This window comes from Canis lupus, chromosome 25 (genome assembly GCF_003254725.2).
Source record: "Canis lupus dingo isolate Sandy chromosome 25, ASM325472v2, whole genome shotgun sequence".
Lineage (NCBI taxonomy): Eukaryota > Metazoa > Chordata > Mammalia > Carnivora > Canidae > Canis > Canis lupus.
Window position 1 is genome coordinate 27582587 of NC_064267.1, and position 13805 is coordinate 27596391.

General features: G+C 43.3%; 1 pseudogene; it reads left to right on the forward strand.

Annotated features, from left to right (window-relative positions):
* The first annotated feature begins 2306 nt into the window (after positions 1 to 2306).
* On the forward strand, positions 2307 to 4441 carry LOC112670124 (piggyBac transposable element-derived protein 2-like; annotated as a pseudogene).
* Positions 4442 to 13805: the final 9364 nt, after the last annotated feature.

Sequence of the window (13805 nt, forward strand, 5' to 3'; positions counted from 1 at the left end):
TGGGGTTTGTATCACAGCTACCTTTTTTTTTTTTTTTTTAAACAGCTACCAAATCCATATGAGCAGTCCAACCAATACTGAACAGTTCTTTCTTTGCAAGTTATTTGGGGTTTTAATCATCTTCTCCTTCATCGTCTATTTCTCTCTTCCTCTTTTCACCTTTCCCACTTTCTTCCTCCTCTTCATCTTCATCTTCATCCTCATCGTCTTCATCTTCATCAACCTCTCCATCATGTCCAAATTGTGGACAGTCACGTGAACACACCGGGGCTTGGAGTTTATGGTGAAGCACAGCGAAAAAGCCAGTGTCCAGGTTAGCTGCACTCAGCAGCTGTCTCTGCTCCTATGGTAATGCGTGGGGTAGTCCAGTGCTGTCTGCTGCCTGTTTTGTCCCTGAGCGGCAGTGCCACCTCTCCCAGATGCACTCCAGTGGGCCCCAGGGGATCCTCAGACACTCTGTCTGCTGCTGGACCTTTGCCCCCTCCCCAGGAGCACTTCAGAGCTGGCCAGGCTCCACCCATGGGGACAGCGTGGAGTTCTGGGACTCCAGACTCTGAGCTCCACTGCTTCCAAGAACTTTCTATAATCAGCCCCTTTCACTTTCTCCCCTTGATGGCTTTGGGGAAATGTTTTTCTTGTGCAGTGCCCCGTGCATGTCCTCTCCCACATGCACTCTCCTCTCTCTCCTCTCTCCCTGGCCAGCCCCTCCCTTCGCCTCCCCCAGATCCTGTCTCCACACCTACCTTCCATGCTGTAGCCTCTTTTCTTCAAGTTGTGCGCTTTGCTCTCCATCCTCAGATCAGTTTCTTGGGTGTTCAGAATGATTTGATATTTCTCTAGCTGTGGTCATGGGATGAGGCAAGCCTAGGGTCGCCCTCCTACTCCTTCCTCTTAACTCCTCCTCCCCTTGTCCAGCGGTCTGAACAGCCATGCACAGGAGGTGTTTGGAGTGAGGTAGTGAGACTGGTGAAAGCCCTGGCTGTCCTGGCCTGGATCTGCTGCTGCAAACCAGGAGAGGCAGGGACACTTGTGAAAATGGCTACTGACCCCAGAGAAGTGCTCGGTCTGAGGTCTATGGAAAGGGCTTCAGGTTTTGTATCCTTGAAAACTAGGCTCCCTTCCTGGCCCATACAGAGGATGAGAAGTACCTTAGTTCCCTGAGGTCAGACCTCCCAGGCCCTAGCTTCTCCCACAAAGGCTGATGAAGTCAGCATCACGAAGTGAGTCTGAACTCTGGAGTCCAAGAACGGGTCTGCGGAGACATTGCCTCTGTGTAAAGTCTGTTTCCTCCCTTGGGTTTGAAATTCTTTTAAGTGGCACAGGACATCAGTAGTGCCCACCTTCCCTACCCCGTCCTTTCTCACACCCTGGTGGCCTTCCTCTGTCCCACTACAGAGGGCTTCCTGTGACAGCTGAACACACCTGAATGTCCTGATGGGGCCTCTAGAGCTATGGGGCCCTGGTCCGGGTGTCCTGGGCTCCTTGCTCCCCTGTTACTGTATCTGAAACCTCCTCACTTGCAGATAGCCTGTCCCTTTGCATTCAGGGACTCGTACCTGCAGCTCTCTTCCTGTGCCAGGGGCACCCCGTCTCCAGCTCTCTGTAAGCCCACTCTTTCTCAGGTCACCTGTGTGGTGAGCCTTCACCCATCATCCATTGGAAATAGCAGCCCTAGTCCTAGTGTTTTGCTGTATTCTCTGAACCCGGTGCCGTCCCGCAAGCTCCTTGTCTGTTGAACTGTCCTCCTTCTCCTCCAGGGCAGATCAGGAGTGGAGCACGTCCACTGCCAGGCCCTGAGAAGCAGCTCATCACAGTCGGTGCTCATTAAACACAAGTATCTCTTGACATCCAGTTAGTTCCCACGTGCGCAGGAAGAGTTAGGAAGGCAGGGGTTTCCATGTTTTGTGAGTCTATCTGGCTTCTGAATTGTGGCTGCTACATAGTAAGATGTCTAATATTGAGGGGACCATCTAAAAACCTGTCTGAATCTGTTCAGGTCCTGAATTGGGGTAGTGAGGCTTCAAATAGGGAAAGTTTGGAAATTTGGGAAAGACGAAACTTATAATTGCTCAATTCATAAGGGAAAGGGAAGACCCAGGTAAGACAGGGATGAAAGTAGGGTTGCTGGGACCACTGAGTCAGAGGACATCACTGGTGTCACTTCAGCAGCTCAGGCTCCCTGGTGGTGGTTCCTCCCTGGGGATGACAGTGCCACCTGGACTTATCACTAGAGGCGATCTTCTCTTCAAAACACTTTAAGAAAGAAAGAAGAATGGAATGTGTCCCTGGAGTGCCTCCCACTAAAATACTCCTGCACTTGAAAGTGTAGCGTGTGCTGGCCTGAAACTCACTCAGGCGGCCTGGAGCCTGATGGTGCTGGGTCTGATGGTGGGGCTCAGGCGCTCTGTGGTGGGAGCCCTCTTCTCCAGGCAATGCTTGAACAGAGTTTCCTGCTGAAACACTGTCTCCTTGTGGCCTCTCCCCACCTTGGTTCCTGTCATTGCATCAGCTTCACTGTTGGGAGTGGTGCCAGTTCAAAGGCAAAGTCTGTGAAGCTGCTCGAGGTTCTGAATGCCCTGGAGGAGGAGGAGGAGGAGATCTTCCGTTGCGCCACCTGACAGTGCCTCAGGTGACTTCACTGATGAGGACTCAGGGGACAAAGGTGGCCAGCGAGGCTTCCACCTGCCCGGCAGTGTCCTGCATGCCTCCCTGGTGCCTGAGGACTCTGGTGCAGAGTAGAAGGAGGAGGAGGAGGTGGAGGAGGAGGAGGAGGAGCTGCAGCTGTAGCTGGCCCTGAAGAGACAGAGGGCAGTGGTGGAGCCTTGGCATATTTGGACCAAGAGAGATATCCGAGCTGACTTCTGCAGCTGGACTGCATCCGATCCTCACATAGAGGATCTCAAGAGCCAGGAACTGAGTCCTGTCAGCCTCTTTGGGTTGTTTTTGATGAAGGAACAATTAATTTCATTGTTAATGAAACCAATCGTTATGCTTGGCAGAAAAATGTCAACCTGGGGCTCACAGCCCAGGAATTAAAGTGTGTTCTGGGCATTTTGATTTTAAGTGGGTATATATCTTATCCAAGGAGAAGGATGTTTTGGGAAACCTCTCCTGATTCCCATCATCATCTTGTGGCTGATGCAATCAGAAGGAACAGGTTTGAAGTGATCTTCTCCTATCTGCATTTTGCAGATAACAATGAGCTGGATGAAAGTGATAGATTTGCCAAAGTCAGGCCTCTCATCGTCCGGATGAATTATAATTTCCAGAAGCACGCACCCTTGGAAGAGTTCTACAGCTTTGGTGAGTCCATGTGTGAGTACTTTAGGCACCGGGGATTCGAGCAGCTACCTGCAGGGAGGCCCATGGAGCTGGGCTACAAGATCTGGTGTAGGACAACCAGCAGGGGCTACCTGGTGTGGTTTGAGCTCTCACAGGGCACGCTGTTCACCAAATCAGACAGGGGTCTGGACCCAGGAGGCAGTGTGGTGGTGAAGTTTGTGGATGCGCTTCAGGAGCGTGGCTGTCGGCCTTACCACATATTTTTCAACAAGGTTTTTGCAAGTGTCAAACTCATGTCCATTTTGAAGAAAAAGGGGGTGAAGGCCACAGGAACTGTTCATGAGTATAGGACTGGGCGATGTCCCCTCGAACATCCCAAAGAACTTAAGAAAATGAAGAGAGGTTCATTTGATTATAAAGTCAATGAGAGCGAGGAGATTATCGTGAGCCGCTGGCATGATGGCAGTGTGGTCAACTTCTGCTCCAATGCTGTGGGCATAGAGCCGGTGGGGCTGACCAGCCATCCTTCGGAAATAGCCAAAACGCGGACCCAGGTCCATCAGCCCTCTCTGGTGAAGCTGTACCAGGAGAAGGGGGTGGTGTCAGTCGGATGGACCAGAACATTGCCAAGTACAAGGTGAAGATCCGGGGCATGAAGTGGTATTCAAGCTGCATTGGCTATGTCAGCGATGCCGCCCTGGATAATGCCTGGCAGCTGCACAGGATCTGCAGCCGTGATGCCCAGGTGGACCTCCTGGCCTTCCGGAGATATGTGGCCTCTGTGTACCTAGAGAGCAATGCTAACGTGTCCTCGCAAGGGAGGCAAAGCAGGCGGCTAGAAACTGAGAGCCACTTTGACATGATTGAGCACTGGATTGTCCACCAGGACAAGAGGACCCGGTGTGCCTCTGCCACTCACAGACCAACACGCGCTGTGAAAAATGCCAGAAGGGTGTCCACGCCAAGTGCTTCAGGGAGTACCATATCCAGTGATGCGCGAGGACCAGAGGGAGCCCTGTGGATGTTTGGTTTATAATGAGATTTTACAGCTACTTACATATAGTAGAGCACCTGATTTTGTGTTGGGAAAAAGAGACCTGAATCCCCCATTATTTGCTTTTGTATTTTCTCTGTATCTCCATTAGTTATCTTTTTATTGTCTTCTCTGATGCCTACATGTAATATAAATTAGTATTTATATTGGCAATGGTCGGTGTTGATAAATCTCTAGATTATACTCTTATTTACTTCAACAATGGGCCCTTTTTATTCAAATAAAAATCTTCCTTTGAGTTATACCTGAGTCCCAGTAAAGAAAATCAAATATAGCCAAAAACTTCGTGAAACTTTCATGAAGAGTAAAAAAGTTCTGTAATTGTATGCTATTGATGACAATCCAAGATGGAGCAATAGTATATAGTATGGTATTGATGTAATGAAGGATATTTTATCATATTTATTTCACTTTAACACTAGCAGACTCACCAGGGATAGATATTTATCTATTTATCTCTGCCTTCTATTTATCCAGAGGGCTAGATTTGTAGACTTTGTATTTTCTTGATAAAAATATTTTCCTGGGGTGACTGGGTGGCTCTCTGTGTTAAGTGTCAGCTTTCAGCTCAGATCATGATCCCAGGGTCCTGGGATGGAGCCCCACATCCAGCTGTCTGCTCAGCGGGGAGTCTGTCTGTCTTTCTCTCCCCACTTTCTCCCCCTGCTTCTCCCCACCACTCATTCTCTCTCCCCCTCTCAAATTAATTAATTAACTAAATATTTTCTTATATATTATTATTATATATATTATTTATATTATATTATTATATATTATTATTTATATTATTTTCTTATATATTATATATTATATTATACTTGTATATTCTTTTGGAATCCACTTTTATAACTAGAGCGAGATAGGAATCTCTTTCCCTGCCAAAATGATGGTTTGCATCATTTTCAAAAATATATGCATGTTTCCCCACTGATTTCAATTCTAACTATATAAATTCCTGAAATTTGGGGTTAAGTATTAAAACATAGGAGCTATTCCAGAAAACTAAAAGAAATACCTGTAAAAATTTGGACCTATCAAAAATCAGAGAAAGGAACTTTTTTTTACTTTTTAAAAATTCAATGTTTATTACTAATTTGGGGATAGCATATAGTGATTCTCAATGGCAATAATAACCAGTGTTGGTTACATCAAGTGCCCTCTGTAACGCCCATCACCCAAACACCCCTTCCCCCCGCCTCCTTCCCCTCCAACAACCATCAGTTTTGTTCCTATAGTTGAGTCTTTGATGCTTTACCTCCCTCTCTGTTTTTATTCTATTTGATTTTTCCTTCCCTTCCCTTATGTACATTGGTTTTGTTTCTTAAATTCCACATGTGAGTGAAATCATATGATATTTGTCTATATCTCTGACGTATTTCGCTTAGCCTGCCACCGTCTAGTTCCATCCACATTGTGGCAAGGGACAAGATTTCATTCTCTTTGCCAGCTCTGTAGTAGTCTTCTATATAGAAATACCACCTCTTTTTCATCTATTCATCAGTCAACAGACATCTGGGTTCATTCCATAGTTTGTCTCTTGTGGACATTGCTGCTGTAAACACAGGGGTGCAAGGACCACTTTGAATCTGTAGCTTTGTGTCCTTTGAGTAAATACTTAGTTGTGCCATTGCTGGGTTGTATGGTAGCTCTAGTTCTAACTTCTTGAGGAACCTCCCTACTGTTTCCAGAGTGGTTGCAGGAGCTTGCATTCCCACGAATCAACAGTGCATGAGGGTTCCCCTTTCTCTGCATCCTCACCAGCATCTGTGGTTTCCGGAGTTGTCCATTTCAGCCATCTGACGGTGGTTTGTCATTGTGTTTTTGAGTTGCATTTCCCTGATGATGAGGGACCTTGAGCATTTTTTTCACATGTCTGTTAGCCATTTACCTGTTTCATTTGCAAATATTGAACTACTCCTGCAAAAACAGGACCTATTTAATAGTTGAATTATTACCTGGGAAAAGGTGCTTCCCTAACACAAGGATAAAGGAGAACTCTAAAGAATACAGAACCACATCTTCTTTATGTATACAATGGAATATTACTCAGCCATTAGAAGTGACAAATACCCACCATTTGCTTCAATGTGGATGGAACTGGAGGGTATTATGCTGAGTGAAGTAAGGCAATCGGAGAAGGACAAAAATTATATGTTCTCATTCATTTGGGGAATATAAATAATAGTGAAAGGGAATAGAAGGGAAGGGAGAAGAAGTGTGTGGGAAATATCAGAAAGGGAGACAGAACATAAAGACTCCTAACTCTGGGAAACGAACTAGGGGTGGTGGAAGGGGAGGAGGGCAGGGGGTGGAGGTGAATGGGTGACGGGCACTGAGGGGGGCACTTGACGGGATGAGCACTGGGTGTTATTCTGTAAGTTGGCAAATTGAACACCAATAAAAAATAAATTTATTATTAAAAAAAAATAATACAGTACTGCAGCCGGAGTCCTAGCTCCACCAGGTAAATCTGTGTGATGGAATTTCAGTTGGGAAGTAAGCTACGTAAGGCAGGGAGCTCGTCACTCTTCTGGCAAAGTGGGCACACATATCTGGTTTCTGGAAGCATCAACGGTGGACAGACAAGTCCCTGACAGGGCAGGTTTAAAGCTGGAGCGGCTGTGGCAGGGAAATCTGGGAATGTGGCTCCCTCGCCGGCTCTGAGGAAAGGCCAGGGGAATCCCTAACAAGCAACACAAGGCACATGGGGCTAGCTGCTGCACACTGTGCACTTGGCTGGCGATGCTGACACTCTGGGCAGAGCGGCCTGTCTCAGCACTTACTGGTCTCCATCATCATGTCTCCAGTGCTTACGTTTTTGCGCCCTAGTTTTTTTTTTTTTTTAATCACATTTATGTTAGTTTTTCAAACCACTAACATCTAGCTTTATGATTCTCCCCAGCATGCATCTGCTTTCTTTTAATGAAGTTCTGCTTTTATATGTGTAATATAGTTGCTTCTACTGTCTTCTGTTCTATTTGCTATTTTTCTTTGGCTTCTTTTTTTTTTAAAGATTTTATTTATTCATGAGAGACACAGAGAGAGAGAGAGAGAGAGAGGCAGAGGCACAGGCAGAGAGAGAGGGAGAAGCAGGCTCCATGCAGGGAGTCCCACGCTCGATCCCAGGTCTCCAGGATCATGTTCTGGGCCGAAGGCGGCGCTAAACCACCGCCACCCGGGCTGCCCTGTTCTTTGGCTTCTTAAAGGAGAAGATTTTTTACCTGATTATCAGCATTTCTTCTTCTCTAATATAGACACGTGCAAGTTTGTTTGTGCCTCTAATCTATATCCCACGCAAAATTTGGACAAGGCTGTGCTGCGGGGACGTGGGGACGTCCCGAGCCCTGCACACATCAGGGCGCGCAGCCGGGCAGAGGCCACCAGGGTTCAGACGCTTGAGGTAGAACTTGGTTCGAAGGGGGGCCTGGGGGCCGGAGGAGGGGAGCAGCGAGGAGGGGAGGAGGGGCAGCCTGTCCTCACGCTCTGAGACCACATTTCCCCGCCCAGTGGCTTTCCCCACCAACACTCCCTGTCCAGTGTCAGGGGCCAGGGATCCCGCAGGGCGCAGCCGGGGTTCCTGCCAGAGCCTCCCGGTGGGGGGGGGGGGCTGCTTCCCCGGGGGCCAAGGCCGAGGGTGGACCTGCTTCCCCGGGAAGCAGGGCTGGGGGCGGGATTCAGCCCACACTGCAGGCCGAGTTCCTGTGGCCTGTGGGCTGTTGTAAGAAACAACAAATGTTGGAGAGGACGTGGAGAAAGCGTAACTCTCTTGCATTGGTGGTGGGAACAAAAACTGGTACAGCCACTCTGGAAAACAGTATGGAGGTTCCTCAAGAAGTTAAAAATAGAGCTACCCTATAACCCAGCAATTGCACCACTGGGTATTTACCCCCAAAATACTGATGTAGTGAAATTCTGGGACACCTGCACCCCAATGTTTGTAGCAGCAATGTCCACAATAGTCAAACTGTGGAAGGAGCCACTATGTCCTTTGACAGATGGATAAAGAAGATGTGGTATATATACAATGGAATATTACTTAGCCATCAGAAAGATGAATACCCACCATTTGCTTCAACATAGATGGAATTGGAGGATAATATGCTAAGTGAAATAAGTCAATTGGAGAAGGACAATCATCATATGGTTTCCACTCATACGTGGAATATAAGAAATAGTGAAAGGGATTATAAAGGAAAGGAGGGGAACCCAGTGGGGAAAATTAGAGAGACAAACCATGGGAGACTCCCAACTCTTGGAAACAAAACAAAGGGTTGCAGAAGAGGAGGTGGGTGGGAGGATGGAGTAACTTGATGATGGGCACTAAAGAGGGCACTTGATGGGATGAGCACTGGGTGTTATACTATTTGTTGACAAATCGAATTTAAATTTTAAGAAAGTAGGTGTGGAGGCACAATGGAAATGCTATGTACTTTACACTGAGAAACAAAACGTTACTTGAATGTAGCTTTGAACTAGCATCCAATATAAGGGAGTTAGAACCTATCTCAAAAGTAGGTGTGACACATATTAAAGTAGGCAGATGCTCAACCACTGAGCCATCCAGGCGCCCCCTGCCAAATTATTTGAATAGACATTTCATTAGAGAAGATAAATGAATGTTTAATAAGCCTATGAAAATATGCTCAACATCATCAGTTAATAAGAAAATACATTAAAACCATAATGAAATACCACTACACACCTACTAGAATGGCTATAAATTTTTTTTTAAAAGACAGTAACAATACTGGCAAGGAAGTGGAGAAACTAAAACTCTCCTACCTTGTTGTGATAACGTAAAATGGTATAGCCAATGTAAAATATTGGTGTTTGGTGTTTCTTAAAATGTTTGGTGTTTCTTAAAATGTTAAAAAAACTTATCATACAAATCAGCAATTCTACTCCTAAGAATCTATCCAGGAAAAATGAAAACCTTTGTTCACACAAAGACATGTACATAAATATTCTCAGCACCATTATTCATTATAGTCCCAAACTGGAAATAACCCAGGTTTTCATCAATTAGTAAATGGGTAAACAAAATGTGGTATATCCATCCAATGAAATACTATGTAGCAACATAATAGAATGAACCTCTGATACATTCTATAACATAGATGAACATCAAAATCTTTATGCCAAGAGAAAGAAGCTTAACACATAACACTGCCTATTGTGTAAGTCAATTTACATGAAATATTCAGAAAAGGCAAATTGAGACAAAAACAGATAAGAGGCTGAGGTGGGAGCACTGATTAACTGCAAAAGAGCATGATCAAACTTTTTTGGGATGATGGAAATGAAAACTGGATTTTGGTGATGGCTTAATTAAGAATTGTGTAATTATAAACTCACTAAAGTAAAAAAATCATTGAACTATATTTACAATGGGTGGATATTAAAGAACACAAATCATACCTTAATAAAGTGGTTAAAAAATTTTAAGCCAAAATTCTTTTTTTTTTAAAGATTTTATTTATTTATTCATGAGAGGCACACAGAGAGAGAGAGAGAGAGAGGCAGAGACACAGGCAGAGGGAGAAGCAGGCTCCATGCAGGGAGCCTGATGTGGGACTCGATCCTGAGTCTCCAGGATCATGCCCCCGGCTAAAAGCAGCGCTCAACCGCTGAGCCACTGGGGCTGCCCTAAGCCAAAATTCTTATGAAGAAATAACAAATAATATTGTTATATACATTTAATGGCTCACTTTCATTAAAATTACATTAAATTTGTGCCCTGTCCTATAAAATTTGAGAGCCATGATTGTGACTTCCCAGGGAACCCAAATATTTGGGACTTTTAGGCAGCAAGTGAGATCATAGATGCATGCACCAGTATTATGAGAGGAAAAAGAGACACAGAAGTTCCTAAGATCTACCATAGGGAATATAAAAGCTTCCCTCCTGGTGGATTCTAGGCCTCCCTGTGATTAGATTATTTCAGAGTACAGATTTTCCCCAAATGACCATCTAGCCAGAACATGGGATGCCATCAGAGCAGGTGGTTTGAGCCAGGCAGGTCTCATGTCAGTTTTATGAATCCAGTTGTCTTCCTCCATTGATGCAATCTCAGAAACTTTTATTCCCTCAAGATTATCACCATTGGCTTCTAACTTTTAGTTGTAGGAATACTTTGAGAAATGTGAGCTAGAAAAACATGAATGGAGAGATGGAAACCAAGTCTGCAGAAGCCAGTGTGGTTTGAGCATGGAAAATTACCTGCTCTGGCCTAGCTAGCAGGGAATCTTGTGCAGATGGAATGAGGGTATAATATAGTCAGAAGTCCTGGATTCATGTTCTAGCACTGAGTGTGTTATTTGCAAGCCATGTGACCTTGGGCCGGTAATTTAACTTCGTAAAGACTGTTCATATGAAGATAAAGTAATAATGATGCTTTCCTGATACCAACAACACATTCATTTAAAGAGACTGTACGCTGTGGGCATAGAGTGAAGTCAGGCAGTTGGAATTTTACACCTGAGTCACAGTGCAGTCCAGGGCATGTTTCTTTGCTTTGTTTTCATTGGGAGAATACACTTGCCCAGAGAAATTAAATGTTTACTGTGAAAGCACTTGTGCACCTACCTCAGGAATTATTCTCCCTCAATTTCTTTCCTGATTTGTCATCTTTACCCAAATATCTAAATGTTGAAGCACACCATCAGGGCTCAATCCCCAGTCCTGTTTCTCCCCAGATGATCTCATCCAGTGTGACTTCTTCAAATACCATCCTATGTGTATGTCTATTAAATTTAATTATCTTTCCTGAGCTTTTCCTCTGAGCTCCAGATCCGTATATCCAACTTCCCTAACCAACATTTCTACTAGGATGCTTAAGAGGCATTTCAAATCAAAGTGACAAAATTCAATTATTGATTTATCCTCTCCATCCCAAATCTTTCCCCTCAACACAAGCCCTCCACAAGGCAGGGATGGCATTACATCCATACAGCTGCCCAGGTAAAAGATTTCTAAAATCTATCATTGATCACTCTCTTTTCTCTCTCCCCATATGTGCTCTACTGGCAAGTCTTAACAACACTGGAGTCAAATTATATGCAGAATCCAACTACATCTTACCATTCACACTGCTACACACTAATCAAAATCCCCAACATCTCTTACCTTTTAACTAGTCTCTCTGCATCAGACATCATGAGCCAACCTTTCCCCCATAACCCCCAGTGTCTCCCTAGCATATCCTATTTTACCTTCTTGATAATATTTATTAGGGCCTGAGATTATTCTATCCACTTTTTGTTAACTCGTGCATTGTTTTTATACCTGAACCTTCCTTGAAACTAAGGTTTCTTGGGGTGCTTGGGTGGTTTAGCCAGTTAGGCATCTGACTCTTGGTTTTGGCTCAGGTCATGATCTCGGGGTCATGAGACTGAGCCCTTGCTAAATTCACTTACTAATCCTAAATACATGTATTTAGTCCTTTCATATTCTTTAGTTACATAATCATGTTATTCATGGAAAAAAGCACTTTTAGTTATTCTTTTCCAGCCTCATGCCACATGTTTCATTTTCTTTTTTTTTAGATTTTATTTATTTATTCATGAGAGACACAGAGGGAGAGAGAGGCAGAGACACAGGCAGAGGGAGAAGTAGGCTCCATGCAGGGAGGCCAACGTGGGACTCGATCCCAGGTGTCCAGGATCAGGCCCTGGGCTGAAGGCGGTGCTAAACCACTGAGCCACCTGGGCTGCCCCATGTTTCATTTTCTTTCCTAATGCCCTGACTAGGCCTCCAATACAATGTTGGATAGAAGTAATGATAAAGATACATAGAATTTGTCTTATTCCTGGGGGCATCTGGCTGGCTCAGTTGGTAGAGCATCTGACTCTTGATCTCAGGGTCGTGAGTTTGAGTCTCATGTTGGGTGTAGAGTCTACTTAAAATAAACAAATGAATAAAATTTAAAAATAGATAAAACTTTAAAGAAAGAACTTGTCTTATTTCTGATGATATGACAAAAGTTTTCAGTATTAACCATTGAGGAAGTTTGCAATGGAGTCTTTAAAAAAAAATTATTTATTTTAGAGAGTGAGAGTAAGCATGAGTGGGGATGGGATAGAGGGAAAGGGAGACAAGCAGAATCCCCTCTGAGTGGGGAATCTGATGTGGGTCTCCATCTCAGGACCCTGAGATCATGACCTGAGTCAAATTCAAGAGCCAGATGTTCAACCAACTAAGCCATCAGGCACTCCTCCTATGAAGTCTTTTGGGACTTGTATTATTCAATAGAATAAGGAATTTCCTTTTATTTCTAATTTGAAGAAAATTTTTTATCATAAAAATGGTATTGAGTTTTGCCAACCACAGTTTTTTTGTACCTAGTAAGATAATTATGATTTTTCTCACTTTTTCTGTTAGTGTTATGAGTTGATATTATTAATATGATTATATTTTATTTTTGAAACATCCTTTCATATCTAGAATAAGATCCACTTAAATAAGATGTATTTTTTCTTTCCATATAATACCATATATGGTATTTTTCATTCTTATAATATCCTTATATTTATGCTGACTTCATAAAAAGATTGAAGAAGTTTTACCTCTTTTTCTATTTTCCAAAAGAGTTTGGGCAAGATTGTTATTTCCTCCTCAGGTATTTGGAGGAAAATTTCATCAATGAAAAAATCTGAATATAGGAGCTGTTTTGTGATTGCTCAGAATCAATTTCTTTAATAGATATAGGACAATTTGGGTTTTCTATTTTTTTCTTCTGTTAGATTTGATTTTTATTTATAGTTATTTTTCATTCTTTCAAATTGTTAAATTTATTGCAATAATGTTCATAAAATCTTACATTTTGATATCTGAAGGACTTATAGCCCTGTTCTTTTAATTACTCTTATTGGCAATTTCTTCTCTCTTTCAATCATTGCTGATTTTACCAGCAGTGCAATATTTTATGAATTTATTTCAAAGAACCAATTTTTGACTCTATTGATTTATTTTATATTTGTTTTAGATTTAAATAATTTCTGCTTTTATTATTTTTCCTACTTTTCTTATATTTGCTCTTTTTTTTTCCTTTTTGAGATAGAAACTTTATTTTTATCATTTTAATTCAAATACATGGGATCCCTGGGTGGCTCAGCTGTTTAGTGCCTGCCTTCAGCCCAGGGTGTGATCCTGGAGTTCAGGGATCGAGTCACATCAGGTTCCCTGCATGGAGCCTGCTTCTCCCTCTGCCTGTGTCTCTGCCTCTGTGTGTGTGTGTGTCTCTCATAAATAAAATCTTTTTAAAAAATAATAATTAAAATATGTACTTTTTAAAAAGATTTTATTTATTTATTCATGAGAGACACAGAAAGAGAGAGGACACACAATATATATGTGTGTGTCTATATCCACATCCTTATCCATTCATCCATTGACAGACAATAAAGTTGTTTGCATATCTTGGCTATTTTGAATAATGCTTCAGTACGCATGGAAGTACATATATCTCTTC